This window comes from Aulonocara sp. 'chitande type north' Nkhata Bay, linkage group LG11 (genome assembly GCF_057382095.1).
Source record: "Aulonocara sp. 'chitande type north' Nkhata Bay isolate Kocher_YH1m ecotype deep benthic linkage group LG11, A_spYH_male_GT1.1, whole genome shotgun sequence".
Lineage (NCBI taxonomy): Eukaryota > Metazoa > Chordata > Actinopteri > Cichliformes > Cichlidae > Aulonocara > Aulonocara sp. 'chitande type north' Nkhata Bay.
In genome coordinates, this window is record NC_141354.1 from 15786023 (window position 1) to 15802448 (window position 16426).

General features: G+C 40.8%; 1 protein-coding gene across 3 annotated transcripts in view; it reads right to left on the reverse strand.

The window, feature by feature from the left end:
- Positions 1-14727, reverse strand: part of grb10b (growth factor receptor-bound protein 10b) — a 72909-nt gene extending 58182 nt beyond the window's left edge. For all 3 annotated transcript variants that reach the window (XM_086310771.1, XM_086310772.1, XM_086310770.1), the window contains exon 1: positions 14471-14727. The gene's annotated coding sequence lies outside the window, so the exon portion shown is untranslated. The remainder of the gene's footprint in view (positions 1-14470) is intronic.
- Between the last annotated feature and the right edge of the window lie 1699 nt (positions 14728-16426).

A 16426-nucleotide genomic window follows, 5' to 3' on the forward strand; every position in this document is an offset into this window, starting at 1 on the left:
AATCGTCCCGTAAAAAACGGAATCGTCCCGTATTGAGAGAAAATATTACGCGTTTTGTGTTGAGCTGAGAAGGAACAGTTTGTCCCGGACTTCAGCTAGAATGAAAAAGACAGAGCTGGAGTTATTCTGTGTCTTTACGCTGCCAGCTGCCTCTTCTCTCATTCTCTCCCCCTCCCTCTCATGAAACTGATCAATGATCAGCTGATCGGCTTTTCTCTCTTGTTTATCGCCCACTTTGCGCCAGAAAGAGGAAACCAGCGGATGTCGCGCTAAACAACAGCAGCACATTTAAGCTTGATCAGCTGTTTTTAGAATTTATTTAATATTAATTTCTAGTATCAGCTGATGTTTGCTGGAGCCACAGCTGTAAAAGCTGCTGGTCATGATATCGGTTTGGTTATCTGGTGAGAGGGAAACATGAAGATGAAACCAGGAGATGTCCTTACTGAATCATCAGAGCTGTGATGGAGAAACAGGTTTACCTTTTAGGTGACATGAATGAGTTGAAGGGAAGTTATGAACTGTTTCTGAGAGACAAATAACACCAGGATCCTTTTCTATGTAGCTGACAGCTGGTAACTGTGCAGGGGCGGGTCTAGCAAAGTTTTGCCAGGGGGCCAGGTAGGACATTAAAAGGGAAAGGGGGGCACAAGGAAATACTTTTCTTTCTTATTCTCATTTAAAATGTCTAGTTTTTATTAAATAATTGTCTGAATCTTACAACCAAAGTTTTTATCTGATGTAAAATGTATAGAAATCATACATATACCAACAAGACTGTATATCACTGTCACAACAGCATTTGTTTTCATTCAAAGGCTTTATGGCTTTTCCTATAATACCTGGTGGGCCGGTCTCTAGTCAAAATACCCGGGCCGTTTTTCTTTTTGTCCCAGTTCAGCCCTGGGCACGACACGCAGTGAATTAATCTAAGATCACATTAACTCTGTATCTCTGTATTAACAAACATGCCATATTGGCCCAGTTTATTTTTCTTATTGTTGTGAGGAGATCATAAATAGCATTTGCCTTTTCTGTTTTAGTTCATCTGGTGTTATGGAGTTCTTGTTATGGATAAAAAGTGTCTTTTTTGGGGTTTCAAAATAGCTGATAACTATTCGCTGATAGCTGCCAACATCTGCAAACAAATATAATTCTATAAAGTGGTTCTATATAGTGTGTAACTGTTAATATAGAGCGTTATGAAATTTATTGCTAATGCAATCATATGGCACACTGACTTTGAGGAAATTTTAGATGGCACTCATCAGAAAGGTTGCCTACCCCGTCTTACATAATACCACAACCTTTCTTGGAAACAAGATTCTGAGTAGTTACTTTAAAAATAAAAAATAAACTTCATGCCCTTTGCTCTAGTTTTTCTGTATTAACTGCCAACCTGTCTGTTCAGTTTGTATTTCCTACTTTTTGTCAGCATGTTAGTTACTGATTAGTTTACCAATCCAGTCACAGCATAGCTTCCTGCTAGGATCTGTGACACACTCAATACTTTACCATAGTATATCACTTTATACCTCTTTCGTTATTGGGGGGGACACACACACACACACACACACACACACACACACACACACACACACCTGTGTCAACTACTCTTGTTGTGTATACAATTGTAAAATATGTTCACCGCAGTCAGCCTAATTCCAGCTGATTAGACTGGACACAGCTTAACAGGTGGCTGTTCAACTCTACTCAGTCATCTCTGGAACGCAGAGAGCATTCTTTCCACACACTGTTGACAGAGGAATCACAGGCAATACAGTCCTCTGTAATATGATTTAATATCAATGTGCATCTAGTGTGCAATCATTTACAATACACACTTACACAGTGTTTAAGCTTCCTAGTTAGGTATCATAACATCAAAAGGTGACTTTTTTAACCCCTAAAGGGGTGGTCTTGTGCTTTTTCTTAAAACAGACCAATGCCCTGGAGTCAACATCTGCACAGGACTCCTTTTCCAAGCTCACCTGTTTCTCCTGCAGGGATTCTGATCACTCATTGAACACCTTTGATCTCTCCCTCACTCATTCTCTCTCTCATCCCACTGGGAAAAATATGGGAAAGATGTTCGACGGCTTAATAAGTCAGTATTTAAAGATTATTGGAAAAAAGGTTGCGTTTTGAGAACGTGCTCACAACAGGAACAGATTTCCAAATAAAATTCATGTCTCGTTAATATATTTTATATATTAACACACTTCATGCAATGCTAGTCAAACCAGGTAAGATTAAAATGAAGCACCCTTTTATATTCTTCGACAGTCAATCCTGTGATTATGATGCAGACAACATAAGATCGCGTCCTTGATTTCCATGTACATGAGATGCTCAGCTCTTGTTTTATGCAAGTCCTGTCACCGCAACAAAGTGCAGGTGGAACAAGCTTGACATCACTCGACATCTTCAAATGGAAGTGTCAAGAGCCTGACGAAAGAGTCCGCTTCTAACCCGAGGGGTAGAGAAAAGTAACTTGTTACACCGCCATTATATTTTGAGTCTGCTAGTATGCAATGGTCAAGTTGCTTTGGACAGATTTTATCAGAGGGTGAACATGTGCATTGTTTCAGGTGGATTCCAAGTGGACCTGAAAAAAGAAAAAAAAAAAGTATAACAAAAACAACCACTTGTCAGTGGCTCCTGCAGTTGTCTGCACGAGCCCCTGTAAGCAAGAGTAACCCAGTCCTTCAGTTCTTTTTACTACTGCAAACATTACTTAAGAGAATTGACACAGAATAAACAGTTTTACTGGATGGTAACTGATGACTTCCAGAGTAGCAATAATTGAAAAAGAACACCGTTTAGGTAAATGTTTCTCATTTGAGCAGATGGCAAATTAACTGGCAGTTGGTGCTTAAGGAGGAAGTTATAAATGACAACATTTGTTGGCACACAAAGCGGGCAGTTAGCAGTAGTGCTGCAGCTATCGATGAATCGATTTTATCGATAAAATAAGAATACTGAAAACACCGTACTCTATAATGCATCTTCACATCCACCCAGTCGATTCCAATATGTATGGCTTTTCTTCACACAGTCTTTGGAGAAAAGCATTCTGGAATTAAATCATGAACGTTCAGTTATTGCCAGCCCCTGCCGCTTCCTTAGACGCAGCTGTAATAACTGCTGCTTGGTTACATGTGCGCCTGCATTGCCCATCTTTGTCCTACTGAGAACTTTGGGTGGGGCTTATGTGTCCGTCTTGAGGTGTGTAGTTAAAGTTAAGTCATAGCTCAAAGATGGGTGTTAAAAGAATTCACTGCAGTGACTCTAATGACTGATGTAATGTTTATGAGATAGTCACAAGTGTGATTGTGACTGTCCTGACCAAGTTTTTTTTTTTTTGTAAGAACAGTCTTTAGACATTATTTATGTTTGCACAAATCTGTACTTGCCAATTTACTTTTGCTGGAAAAAACATGAATAATTTTTTTTTTTTTTGCAGTAATAGAGATTCAAAATCTACACAACTAGGATAAGTGGCAGAAAATAGATGGATTGGTTTTGGTCTCTAAAGAACTGCCAAACAAATAATCACCAAGGAAGAAAGAAAATCCATCCATCCATGAATCACTAAAGACTGGTTGGCAACCCAATAACAATCACCACTTATATATTTTTCCTTTTCCCCAACTGTTGTTGCCATTCGCTATTTGAAATCATTCTTTAAGAAGTTGCAGCACCAAAAACCTCCTGCTGATAGCGCTGGTCACTAGCAGTTTGCAATCTTTGCCTGTGGCTGATTTGTCTATCAACACTAACCACCAGCTGAGCAGTTGTTTGCTGTAACTTGTCCCTGACTGCTGCAGCCAACATGTTTCAAAAGCACAACTTTTACTTTGAAAGCACCTGTCTCCATTTCTGATTTGTGGCCATCTTTCAGTTTTATGACCACTTAGAGACTAGCTGGTGAGTGTTTGCAGACAAGTCAGTGACTTGCAAACCACGGTAGTCTCGCTAACTAGTTGAGAAACACATTTTTCCCTTTGCGACTGGCATTTGCCAGATGGTTGCCAATTGATCTGTTAGCAGATGTGATTATGACAATTCCATATTTACAGCTCGTTTCTACTGCTCCCAAGTGTCCAAAAAATATCAGGTAATGTGTTTTTAAGAATTCTTATAATGGCCCTTCTTGACATGGAATACATAACGAAGCCCAAAGTTGGTGTTTGACAACTTTCTAAATCTGAACAGATCAGACTCTGGTACAATAACTATGGCAAGCTTACCCATTCCGATTATCACAGTTAATCGATGCTGCAGTGTAACAGACCAGCTACCGCCCCTTTCTCCAAACCCTCTCTCAGTCTCAGCCCCTGTGCTTCAGTCCAGACCATAAACAGTGTCTCAATTCAAGAATTGAAACAGCTCCAACTAATGTCTAGGGACTTGTGGAGAACCCACTGAAGGGAATGACCGTAACCCAACCCTGAGGGAGGGAAGGTCAGTCATTTTTCTGTATGTTTAAAGAAGCCAGACACCTTAAGTGATAATATTCAGTTTTTAAAGCTGCATGTTATCAATTCGTCCTATGACAGGGCAACCTACAGAAATCTATTACATGCCAGAGTGTGAGTGGTAAGGGTGTAGCACTTTGACACATACAGCACCATAATGTAAATCGAGTGAGCTGGAGATTTACTCTCGATACCTTAGGCTCCATAGGTTTATCTTTAAATCTGTGTAATTTCTTTATATCTTGAACATTATTAAACAAATATAATTCACTGCATGTATTGTAAGATATTAAACCCACAAATAACTATTGACACTTGCCAATACCTGAAATTATTAATGTTTAAGCCTTTCTAGTAAGGTTGCCAGAGCTGGCGGTTTTTACAGCAATGCAACGCTGAAAGACGGAAAGAAAAAGTTAAACAGAGGATCTCTGTCTTCTGTTTTAATCAGCAGATCAGATGGTAGTCACTCCTCAGTGGATGTGCTTGTTGCACATCTTGATTAGTCATTAATTGGCAGCTTTCATTATTTGTGAGCAGCAGCGTAAAGTGGGGCTATAAGAGAGGGCCTGATGTCATGCCGGGGTAGGCTGAATAGCACCAGTCTAGGAGAGAAAAGCCTTTTGGAAATGTGGACAGTGCCTAATTGGATGAGGATTTCACTTGGCTGCTTTGGAGAACTGGTCTTATGCAATGGCATAGATGAATGGACCAGGCTTGGGAGCCACGATGCTTGCACTCAACTTGGTTGCAGTGGTGGCCCCAAGGGGTTACATTAGATGTATTTGCCTTCTCATGACACCATCTTTACAACACGTTAGGTGGTGGGAGCACCCAACACCGTTAACTGTACAGCGCTGTAACATGCAAAGAAATGCCACACCATAAAGCTGATAAATACCAAAACTGAGTCACACAGTCTCATCCTCCATACAAAAACAAAACATCAAACCCAACTAAAACTGTCCTTGTAATGAAAACTCAAATCAGAAAGGCTCTTGAGTTCTGCGTGACCACTTTAGGGGAATAAGACTTATTTTACTTACTTAGTCTTAGGAATGCTAACAAACTTGGCTGTCTGAAAAACAATTACCGTAACAAGGACTTAACATAAGTCCTATTCATAAGTACCAAAGTACACCACATTAAGTCCTAATCCCTTTTAAGACTGAGAAATAATACTGGCAAACCAAGGGGCAGAAAATCTAGTAATGTACAGAAAAATAAACATGTTCATAGTCAATGGTGTGGCATTCAGATACAAGAGAGACTAAGACACCGATTTAGTCCAGAACAGATATAACTAACACCACAAATACTGTTAAGAGTTCTTGCTGGGGATAGTTTCTAGGGGAAAAATAAAAAATTAATCACGCAGTTCATGAAGACAGCTAATTTTGCTTTGCAGATTCCATCTAACATAGTAAGACTGATAAAGATGGTAAGTAAAAGTAGGAGATAGGTTGCACCTAGACAAAGACAATGCGCTACACTGTGAGAACTAAAACTAAATATTGTAACTATGTATAAGAGGGGTCATTTCATCATCACCGTGCAACCACAGCACATTACCTGCACCCAAGTGACCACAGGCTCCGGTAGGCGTTTTGTTACCTGCAGAATAAAGGAAACATTCTTGCCACTCGCACAGGCTTTCAGCTACATTTGGGCGAACACCAGACAGTGAGAAACTATCCACTGTACTTAGACAAGCAAGCACTGCATCTCCTCAGGTCACAAGTGGAAAGTGGTGAGAATCAGGTTTATACAGGTCCATATTTACAGTATGGAGGTGGGGGGGAAGAATAACACCACAAAGTTTTTCCTCTGGCAAGGGTTTAGGTTCTTAGAAATTACTTTTCACAAAGCAATACATGATTACTCAGCAGTTATAGTTGAGATACCAAGGCATTCATTATTCTGTAAGCAGTCGGGGACACTCAATCCAATGTATACAATTTTAACAGTATACACAGTCCAAAAAAAGAAATAAATTATACATGTTTATGCAACTGAGTCTAAATTTACCTTTGTCCAGAAACTCAAAAAGCTGTCCCTAACATCACAAGTTTTTAATCACCGACAGCTCAGCTGAACATTTTGGCACAAAGGGTAAAGTTGCTCTGCTTTTAGATCCGGAGTCAGTGGAATAACATGAACTATGCTGTGGTCCCTGAGCAGACCTAGGTTAATGGTGTCATGGCATCAGGGAGGGGGGGTATTAACAGTGTATAAGCCCAGACCAACCAGTTCTGAATGACTGTTAGCTGACGCAAGACCTGATGGAATGCTGCTCAGAGCACGACCACAAGCTCTTACACCACCAATACCAGTTAACAGGATATCTCTGCTAATTTTCCCCTTGGACAGCAAGTGAAACTATGCATTTATAAAAGCAGCAGTAACAGAGATACCCACTGCATACATATACGTACCTACCGTATGTCACATCGCCTCGAGTTTAAAACGAGACTCAAGTCTTGGCTTTGAAATAATTGTATTTATTACTGCAAAGCAGACGATATTAAAAAAAAAAAAAAAAAAAAAAAGTATGTGCAACAGAACCAAACTCATTGTAGATTCTTATGAAATACACAAACCTGAATCCTTGTGGGATTGAAGTATAACTTATTGTAAAATTCTTTGGAATACGTGCAGTCAGCAGCGTTTTGGCAGCCTGTAGCTGTACAGAGTTCATGCCCCATCATGCCTGTGCTTACTTAGCATTGACTTGAAATAGCAGGACTGGTGCTGGAGGGGGTGAAAGAAACCGCAGCTCTGGCAGTTGCCATGTGCGCAGTGATTTGACCACAAAATAATCAAACTAGAAGGGCATTTAGAGAGAGCATTCCCAACGAGGTCAATGCCCTTTATTCCATTGTTTTCAAAAAGTGACCGAAGTCTGCACCAAAATGTAATGGGTCCTTCTTTTACTCATGCGCTACCTCTCTGACAAGGTTCGTGAAATCTGACAGTTTTTTTTGTTTTTGCTTAACCTTGTTGACCGATACCATGATCACAAACCTTTACCTCTGAGATATAGAAACGATATGTAGCGGCAGCCACGTGATAAGGCCACTTCAAAGTTGTGTGAGAACCAAGTCTCACCACTTGGCAGCGATTTCATCAAGACCAAGATCCCATCTAAACTGGGAAAGAGCAATAACTTTCAGTGGTCACGGGGACATAAAATAGCTTGTGCTGAAACACCGCTTAAATCGGTCATGTTTTACTGCATTGCTAAATATTTTGCATCATTAACAGCTCAGCCCAGAGTGGCAAATTGATCAACTCCTCAAGCTCATCTCACCAAATATCATGCGAACTCCCATTAAAGACAATAAACCAAGAAAAACAACTTCACTTACCTACAGTTCTGTGTAAATCTCTTTAGCTACCCCTGATGTTGTTACAATTTGCTATAAAAGGAGCGCTGACCTTCATTTCATTTTTAAATTGGTTTTGAGTAATAGTTCTCTAGGCCTTCTGAGAGATCATTCAAGGTTTTTATTTGGGCATTAGCTGCTTTGTCACTCAATTTCATTCCAGCCCTTGGGCTTAACCATTTACATTTTCCTCCTCTCACCCCCAAGCGGTCGTAGCAGAGGCTGCCCCTCCCTGAGCCTGCTACGGAAGTTTCCTCCTATTATAAGGGAGTTTTTCCTTCCCACTGCCACCAAAGTGCCTACTCATTTGGGTGGGTGGGGCATCTCTGTCTTGCCTGTATCATTGTAGGGTGTTACAACAAAAGGGTTTTAAGGCAACTGTTGTTATACAGTGATTTGGCCCTGTATAGATCAAACTGAGCTGGACTAAATTTATAAAATTTGAGGAAACTGGAGATAGAGGACCGAAGGAAGTGGCAAGCCTTAAGAGGGGGACGAAACAAAAAAAAGAAGACATACAACACTATCTACAGCAGATAAGCACTAGGGCTGCCACAAACGATTATTTTGATAGTCGACTAGTCACCGATTATTTTTGCGATTAGTCGACTAATCAGATCATCATCCATTAGACGTAAAACTACAGCTTATTGCACCAGCAGCATCTGCTCTTATATAACTATCATTAGCTTACAGCTTTAAGTGTTTAAGGTCTGTGCTAACTAAAAATAAAGACAAGATGATAGTTTATTAAATTTTAATGAAATTTGCAGATTGTTTCGGTGAAGTTTAATAAACTCCTTGCTATCTAAAATATAACAGGACACTGGAGTATATTCTGGAGCATCTCACACTTCTGATAATCAGCTGTCTGCTTGACGTTTATTCAGCTGTGTAAAAACCAGGGGCGGAGCCTGGGGGTGGCTTACTGGGCTTAAGCCCGGGTTGTTTTGTCAGAAGCCCGGGGTCTTTTGGAGTGTAATTTTTCATAGTTAGATGTCTGGCTGACAACTGTATAAAAGAAAAAGTACACACAATATTCGAAGCACATAGTGCACACTGTGGGAATTTACGACTGTGCGTGAATCCCCCCTGATATTGGTATGATCCGAGCTCAGGCACTAAGCGACTGAGCGAGGGGGCGGGGCAGCTGCTGCCTGTGAGTGCGCTGTTGGAGAAACTGAGCCAGCTATACTAAGGAGAGCTTAAGTTTGACCAGGTACCAAAGCAAATCATTCGTACCGTACAAATAATGTAAATATGACGGTGAATCACGAAAGATTGATATCAAACTGATCACTTGACCCATATTACGTTACTTGCTCTTCAAGTGAATCAACAAATGGCGAAATGAAAAGCGAACAAATGCTATTTTTTTAAGAGTCTTAGCTTACATGTGTTTATTTCATATTTTCAGTTCTTACCCTCCCCGACTAAATCGGTTTCAGTTATGTACTGAAATATAAGAATGGACATTAGAGGCTTCTTTCAAAGAAAAAACTCTGGTAAATGTTATTTTATATATTATGCTTTGTATGTTGTTCAGTATATTTCTATGCAAAACAAGAGGGGTTTCAGTACACAGCAGGATATTCACATTTGTAACCAGATATTTACACTTTAGGGAGAAAATTTTTTTTACTGTACAACATCAATTTAGAGTAAACTTTTGTTAGATAAATATTGAAATATCTTTTGAATTAGTTTAATGTCAGAATAAAGAGAGACAGAGCTGTCTATTTTTTATCACTTTGATCAAATTTAGGAGTACATGTACACTAAGTTTGTTAATTAATAAGAAACTGCAGACGATTCCATTCTGAGCTGAAGAAGCTTCTGATAGGTTAGTAGAGTCCATGTGAGTAAATTGGTGGCACACCTGTGGATGCATATAAGGCAAAACACAGAGCCTGTTTCTTTGAAATGGGAAAATCAAGAGATGTCAACCAAAACACCAGGAAAAGAATTGTGGAGCTCCATAAATGTGGCTCAAGTTTGAATACAATTTGGTGCCATTTGCAATTAAGAAATACAGATAGTTTCTCTCTTTACCCTTAAAGTTAACAAATATGTTTTTTTATATTTATCAATCTAAAAAAATAAACATTTAGTTTGATTTGATCTTACAATTAAAAAAGTGTTTGTGTTTTGATCTGAAGAGTACATAAATATGTGGTTTCAACTGTATATTTGATGATTGTCAGCACAAAGAGCGAGAGAGAGGAACAGAGAGGGAGATGGAGAATGAGGACAGAACAGAGATGAAGAAGAGCAGGTGAGACATACATGTTAGTCAAATGGTTGTTTACCAAAAGTATCACCGTATCATAGGTCCTCGTGTATCTCGTACCTAGTGTTTCTTTTTAGGTTTGTTATTTTTCAAATTCTATATTTATTAAGTTATGCAGGCTTGTTTGCACAACAAGGCTAAATGATTATATAAACTTTTCTCAATCTAAATAGTGGACTTTGGTAGAATTAAAAAAATAAGTGTAGTGCAGGTCTATGATGATTTTTAGTGCTACTATCATCTAGTTCTGATTCTGGTTCTGTCTTTGTTAAGTCCTAAGTAGTCCTGATTTTGAACTCTTGTAGTCCTGTTTTAATTCCGGATCAGTTCTGGGTCTGGTTGAATTGGGGTTTAGTCTTCGTGTCTTGATACACCCCCGACTTTGTTCTGCCTTGCTGCTTAATTAAAAAACTAGTTTAAGGTGTCCTGCACATGTGATATATATTTTTCCCTATATGAAGTCATTCATTATTGAACAAAACTCAAAACAGAGCCTATTAATCTTTCAGTCATTTCTAAACACCCCCCCCCAAAAAAAAAAAAAAAAAAAAAAAAAAAATCCCACATGCATACTACCCTTTAGGGCTAAGCCCCGGGTGTTTCAAATGTCTGGCTCCGCCTCTGGTAAAAACTATAACTTTAATCTCAGACAAACTGATTTACTCAGGAACAAATAAAATACTAAAAAAAAAAAAAAAAAGCCAAACAATAACATTTTAAGTTATCTAAGTGACTCATATATATTTAACCTGAGTAGCGAAAGACGGCGGTGGGTTTGAAAACGATTTGCGGGGAGTCTGGTGTTCTCACGGCGCTAGTGAGCCTAGCCCCCGGCTCGCTAACGAGCTAGTGGGTAACAGATGTCTCCGAAAATGTCGGAGCGCTTTTGAAAATATGTGGTGTCCTGATAAACTGAGCAGATATTTGAGGTTTACACAGCTACATTCTCGCCTGAAAATATGTTAAACTTTATTTTGTGACCAGAAAGAATAATAAGAGTAACATTAAAACTAACTAGCTGCCGCCATTGTTGGAAACTGCGCTGGGCCGCGCTATGAATTCTGGGACACAGCTGCTTCTTCTTCTTCTTTGGGGTTTAACGGTAGCTGACATCCTTGTACATGCAATGCTGCCATCTTCTGTTTCAGTCCGTTATTACACTCTTAAATCCTGCCACTTATTCCTGCGTCTTTTGTGATCGTACAAAGTTTCAAACGACGCGTCGACTATTAAATCAGTCGTCGACGATTTTGATAGTCGACGTAATCGTGACTAGTCGACAAATCGTGGCAGCCCTAATAAGCACCATCTGAAAATCATGTCTTTAAGCAAAGACCTGACACAGAACCTAAGAGATGCATCTGATGCTTCAGTTGATACATCGGCTATTCACTAAAGCCTCATTAGAAATGGTTTCAGTAGATGGGTTGCTGTCAAAAAGCTATTCTTACGGAAGGGAAACAGGGGGAATAGGCTAAGATTTAAAAGCATAGCAAGACAGAGGAAAAAGAAAAGGAAATCCCCACAAAGCAGCACCACCAGTCATGGATTGGCCTCATTCAAGCTGTAATGATGATGAATACAGGTTGCCAAACATCAACTTTCAAGTTCATGAGAATTGTATTAACTGTTTTTGCCTTATATAATGCATTTCTGTGTATATTTGCACATGTTTCAATAAATCACCCATTTCCCTACCAAATATAAATGAGGGTTGGCTCAGGGCTTTTGCACGGTACAGTACAGCTTGACTACAATAAGTAGACATACCATCATAATACAGTTGTGAACATCATAACCTGGAATGTGGCTTATGTTTTTGTTTGGTCCTGCTGTTGATTGGCTCTCTGGTGGCAGGAACGAGGATCCTTTAAGTTGCAAGAGTTTGTAATAATGATTCTGTTTAAGAAGCACTTCCCAATTTCATGTGCACCAACTGGCAACTTAAGTAAGATATCAGGAGTTGGCAGCACTGCCCTCTACCTGTATTTGTTCTGAGATGGTATATTAAGTAAGTATTAAGTATGCTGTGACAAAACAAATTTCCCACGTGTGGGACTAATAAAGGTTATCTTATCTTATCTTAATTTGAAGACATGCTACCAAATTTAAATGCTGTGGATTTGGAATCTCTTTTTTAATATCAGAACCAGGGTTGAAAACAAACAAAAAATATATATATATCAGACAAGTTCATTGGTTATTGATCGTCGGGTGTTTTATGTTTAATTTTGTGCTGTTTTTATGTGTGCCTTTTCCTTGTTTCTATTAACAGTCCAGTTCCTTGAGAATCAACTTAGCAAATAACTAAATGCAATTAGGAAGTCTTGCTTTTCTGAGTTAATGAGCTATCCCAGAGCTCATTCTAGGGAAGCCAGCCTCATATTGCTGGTTTTTCCCCACCAGCAACAACACACCTGACAGGTTCTGCTCCATATGTTATCACCACCTGTTTGTAAATGGAATGGCTGCAAAAGTGTCCTTCATCTGATTGCCTCATTTAGGTCAATCAGTCTGTGAAGCACAAACACCTTGGTGAATAGATCAACAACTGGATTAGTGGGCTGACAGCAGCCTTTTTTGGAAGGATTTAACTTAATGTTGTAGTTGTATTCAAAATAACTAGATATAATTCCTACTTTAATGCTGACCAATTTTATACAATAATAGTTAAACAAGAGGAGGCTGAAAGAAAACTGAAGATCATCAGATAAGTTTGAGTTTAGAGAAAAGCAAATAGTCCATATTTTGACAAGACAGAAGTACTTTAATAAAAAAAAAGGAAAAAAAAGTGGTAGTAGTCAGTCATGCATCAGCCTCCAAGCGCCCCTCTCTGGTCCCACCCCACATTCCCAGAGAGAACACTGATCTGTATTCAAAACACACAGGCCAACATCAATAGTCTCTAGAATCATAAATTTGGGCGGTTATGTAACTTTCTGCAGAGACCACATGCAGCCAATAAAGAAATTGATTGGACGAATGCCCAAATGACAAGGCAGATTAGAGGACCTAAGAAGAGTTGCTTTGTCAGGACCTTTCCACATAAAGTTAGATAATGATCAGGCTCTCTCATTTACTAATCCTTTCACTGCTAAAATTGTGATCACCAAACATGTTTCTCAAAGTATTGTATAACAGACAAAATATTGGGCTGTTGACTTAATATGTGCTCCAACGGCCTTTAAGACAGCGTGCAATACAGACTGAAGTGTTCAACAGACAGGCTCCCCTTGTGCATTCAAAGTATTTGGGGTAAAGCTCAAAGACGGGGTGCCTAAAGATTTTCACACTAAGCAGCCTCTATAATGGAGCCTGGATTGAAGCTTACACCCTCTGAGAGCATTATTGATTCTTCTTCCAACTAAAGTGACACCTGTTACAACCCATTAAAAACAAAATACTTCTCTCACTTTATCCTGGACCACCTGGAACCCACTCAAGGACCCATTTGGGGTCCCAGGAGCCCACTTTGAGAACCTCTGCAATGGGGCAACAAGAGTATCCCTGGAACAACTTCCTTTACCCCTCTCCCTCCCCTCTCCCGGAGTAAATGCTGCAAAAGGGATAAAGAGATAAGGCGAGAGTGGTGAAACTCTTGGGAAGGGTGTAAAGGAGAAGAGGAGGAGGGGGAGGTGGACACGGGGAGCTGGAGTCCTACTGGATACAAAGAAGGCTAAAGGGCCACTGCAGACTGCTGTCAAAGTACTACAAACAAGGCAGGCTCCTGGAATTCCAAACTGGAATAAGATAAGATAAGATAGAACTTTATTAATCCCTCGGGTGGGTTCCTCTGGGAAATTCGACTTCCAAAAAGCACAGCAACGACCGAAGTTACAGTTACAGAATTGTTATATATACACACACACACACACACACACACATATATAAATACAGAGACAAATATAAATAAAATATACAAAGGGGATAAATAGAATAAATAGGAATAAAAAATAAATGCCAAGAAACGCAGAGAAAGGTTTGGGAAATGCACGAGATTCACTGCACGAGATTCACGCACGGCTTCTCGACGTGCCTGTTCGCCTCAGGACAGGCCAGCCTGGGGCATCTTCAGCGGAAGCTTTCCACTTGTAGGTTTACAACATGGTCAGTTCAAGTGACTGCCGAAGAGCGGCGCAATGAATAAACTTTCCAAAGTTCAATGACACACCGTTGTCAAAGAGGGAGGCAGGTCCCGCACATGTCCCGAACATTCATAATGGCTTGTGTCATCGTTAAACTTTTACTACACGTCCACAATGAGCACTCTTCTGACACGCACGAGAAGCATGCTCTCGGAAACATGCACCCACCTTACAGCGAAAGCACCTCGGGCAGGCTGCGACCCTCACACGCGGACGGACACGGAGAGCCGGGGCAGGCTGGAGATGAAGGGACTGACGACAGCGTTGGATCAGGACACGCTGGTGAGCATTCCGGAGTGAACCGCTAGAGACAGAGGAGGAGAGGAGAACGCAAAAACAGTGACTGTAAAGACTGCAGGGCACTCGTCATCTCATGCGGCTAGGGGAGGACTCTCTCTCTCTAACACACGCGCACGCTTACAAACACACCCTCGCAAACGACGCCTCCCATTTATATTAGACCACGCCCACTAGAGAGACCCGATTAATGCGGCGTTCAGGTCTAAGTGGGGGAGGGCGTGTTCAGAGGGTTCCCGTGGTTTCTGGAGATGTATGTTACACTAGAACTTGGCGTTCAGTTCTTGCTGTCAGGGAGCACACGGAGGGGATTATAGAGCCGGAAATGCTATGTGCGGACATAACGTCATGCTGTCGGGGTAGCTCGTTTTCTTGTGTTTGGGGACTCTAACGTTTGTGCCCTTTAATGAATGAAAATAAAAGACAAAAACAGAGTTTCTGTAATTCCAACGAGCCTGAAAGTCAATATTTAACATGAGCACCTTTATTCTTTAAGCAAACCTGAACTATCTCTCTTTTTCCTGTAATTTCTTTAAGTAGCATTCATGAATAGTTGTATGGGCTTCTTGAAGGATATTCAAAGCTCTTCTTTGGATGTTGGCTGCCTTTTGGTCTGGTCTCCATGAAGATGATTCCACATGATATATTGAGATCTGGGTGCTGGGGAGGCCAATCCATGACAAGAACTTTTAGTCCAGTTCTTGTGTGATTTGGCATACCTCAGCCTTTTCTCTCTGCTTCTTGACAGACACCCTTCTGCTGAGACCAGTACCGATAAGGCGTCAGTGAAGAGTAAATGGATCACCTGTAGGGCCTGTGTCGGATCTTTGCTTAAGCTTTTTGTTTTGTTTTGTTTGTTTGTTTTTTTTAAAAAGGACATGATTTTCAGATACTGTTCATCTGCTGTAGATAATTTTTTTGGCCGCTTGTGCTTTTGTCCTCCACTTGCAGAACACACTGCACACCATGCTGTGATATACCAATTTTTCTGCTAATAGCTAGAATCACCTTGTTGGTGCCTGTCAAACTGTGCTATATTTAGCATTTTCTGTAGATTCAATTAAAGAAATATGAAGAAATACCTAAAGATAAAGTTCAAAATTGATTATGTGCTAAGTTGTCTTATATATAGATACAACACTGGTTCGTTCCTTGGATTAAGTGCCTTTTTATGCTTTAATGATTCCTCGGTTAGTTTTAAGTGGCTTGACCAAAAAAGAATCCTTTGAAAAAGATCAGTTGAGTTAAAAAGCAGTCAATGTCCAAAGAAAAACTGTCAAAGACCCTTAGAAAGGGGCTGCAGCTGCAGTAATGCAGACGCTGCACCGGTCCGTCGTGGTGAAGAGGGAGCTGAGTGTAAAAGCGAAGCTCTCAATTTACCGGTTGATCTACGTCCCTACCCTCACCTATGGCCACGAGCTGTGGGTAGTGACCGAAAGAACGAGATCACGGATACAAGCGGCAGAAATAAGCTTCCTCCGAAGGGTGGCTGGCCTCTCCCTTAGAGATAGGGTGAGAAGTTCGGCCATCCGGGAGGGGCTCAGAGTAGAGCCGCTGCTGCTCCACATTGAAAGGAGCCAGCTGAGGTGGTTCGGGAATCTGACAAGGATGCCCCCTGGGCGCCTCCTGGGTGAGGTGTTCCAGGCATGTCCCACTGGGAGGAGGCCCCGGGGCAGTCCCAGGACACGCTGGAGAGATTATATCTCTCGGCTGGCCTGGGAACGCCTTGGTGTTCCCGCGGATAAGCTGGAGGAGGTGGCTGGGGAGAGGGAGGTCTGGGCCTCTTTGCTTAGGCTGCTGCCCCCCCAACCCGGCCTCGGATAAAGC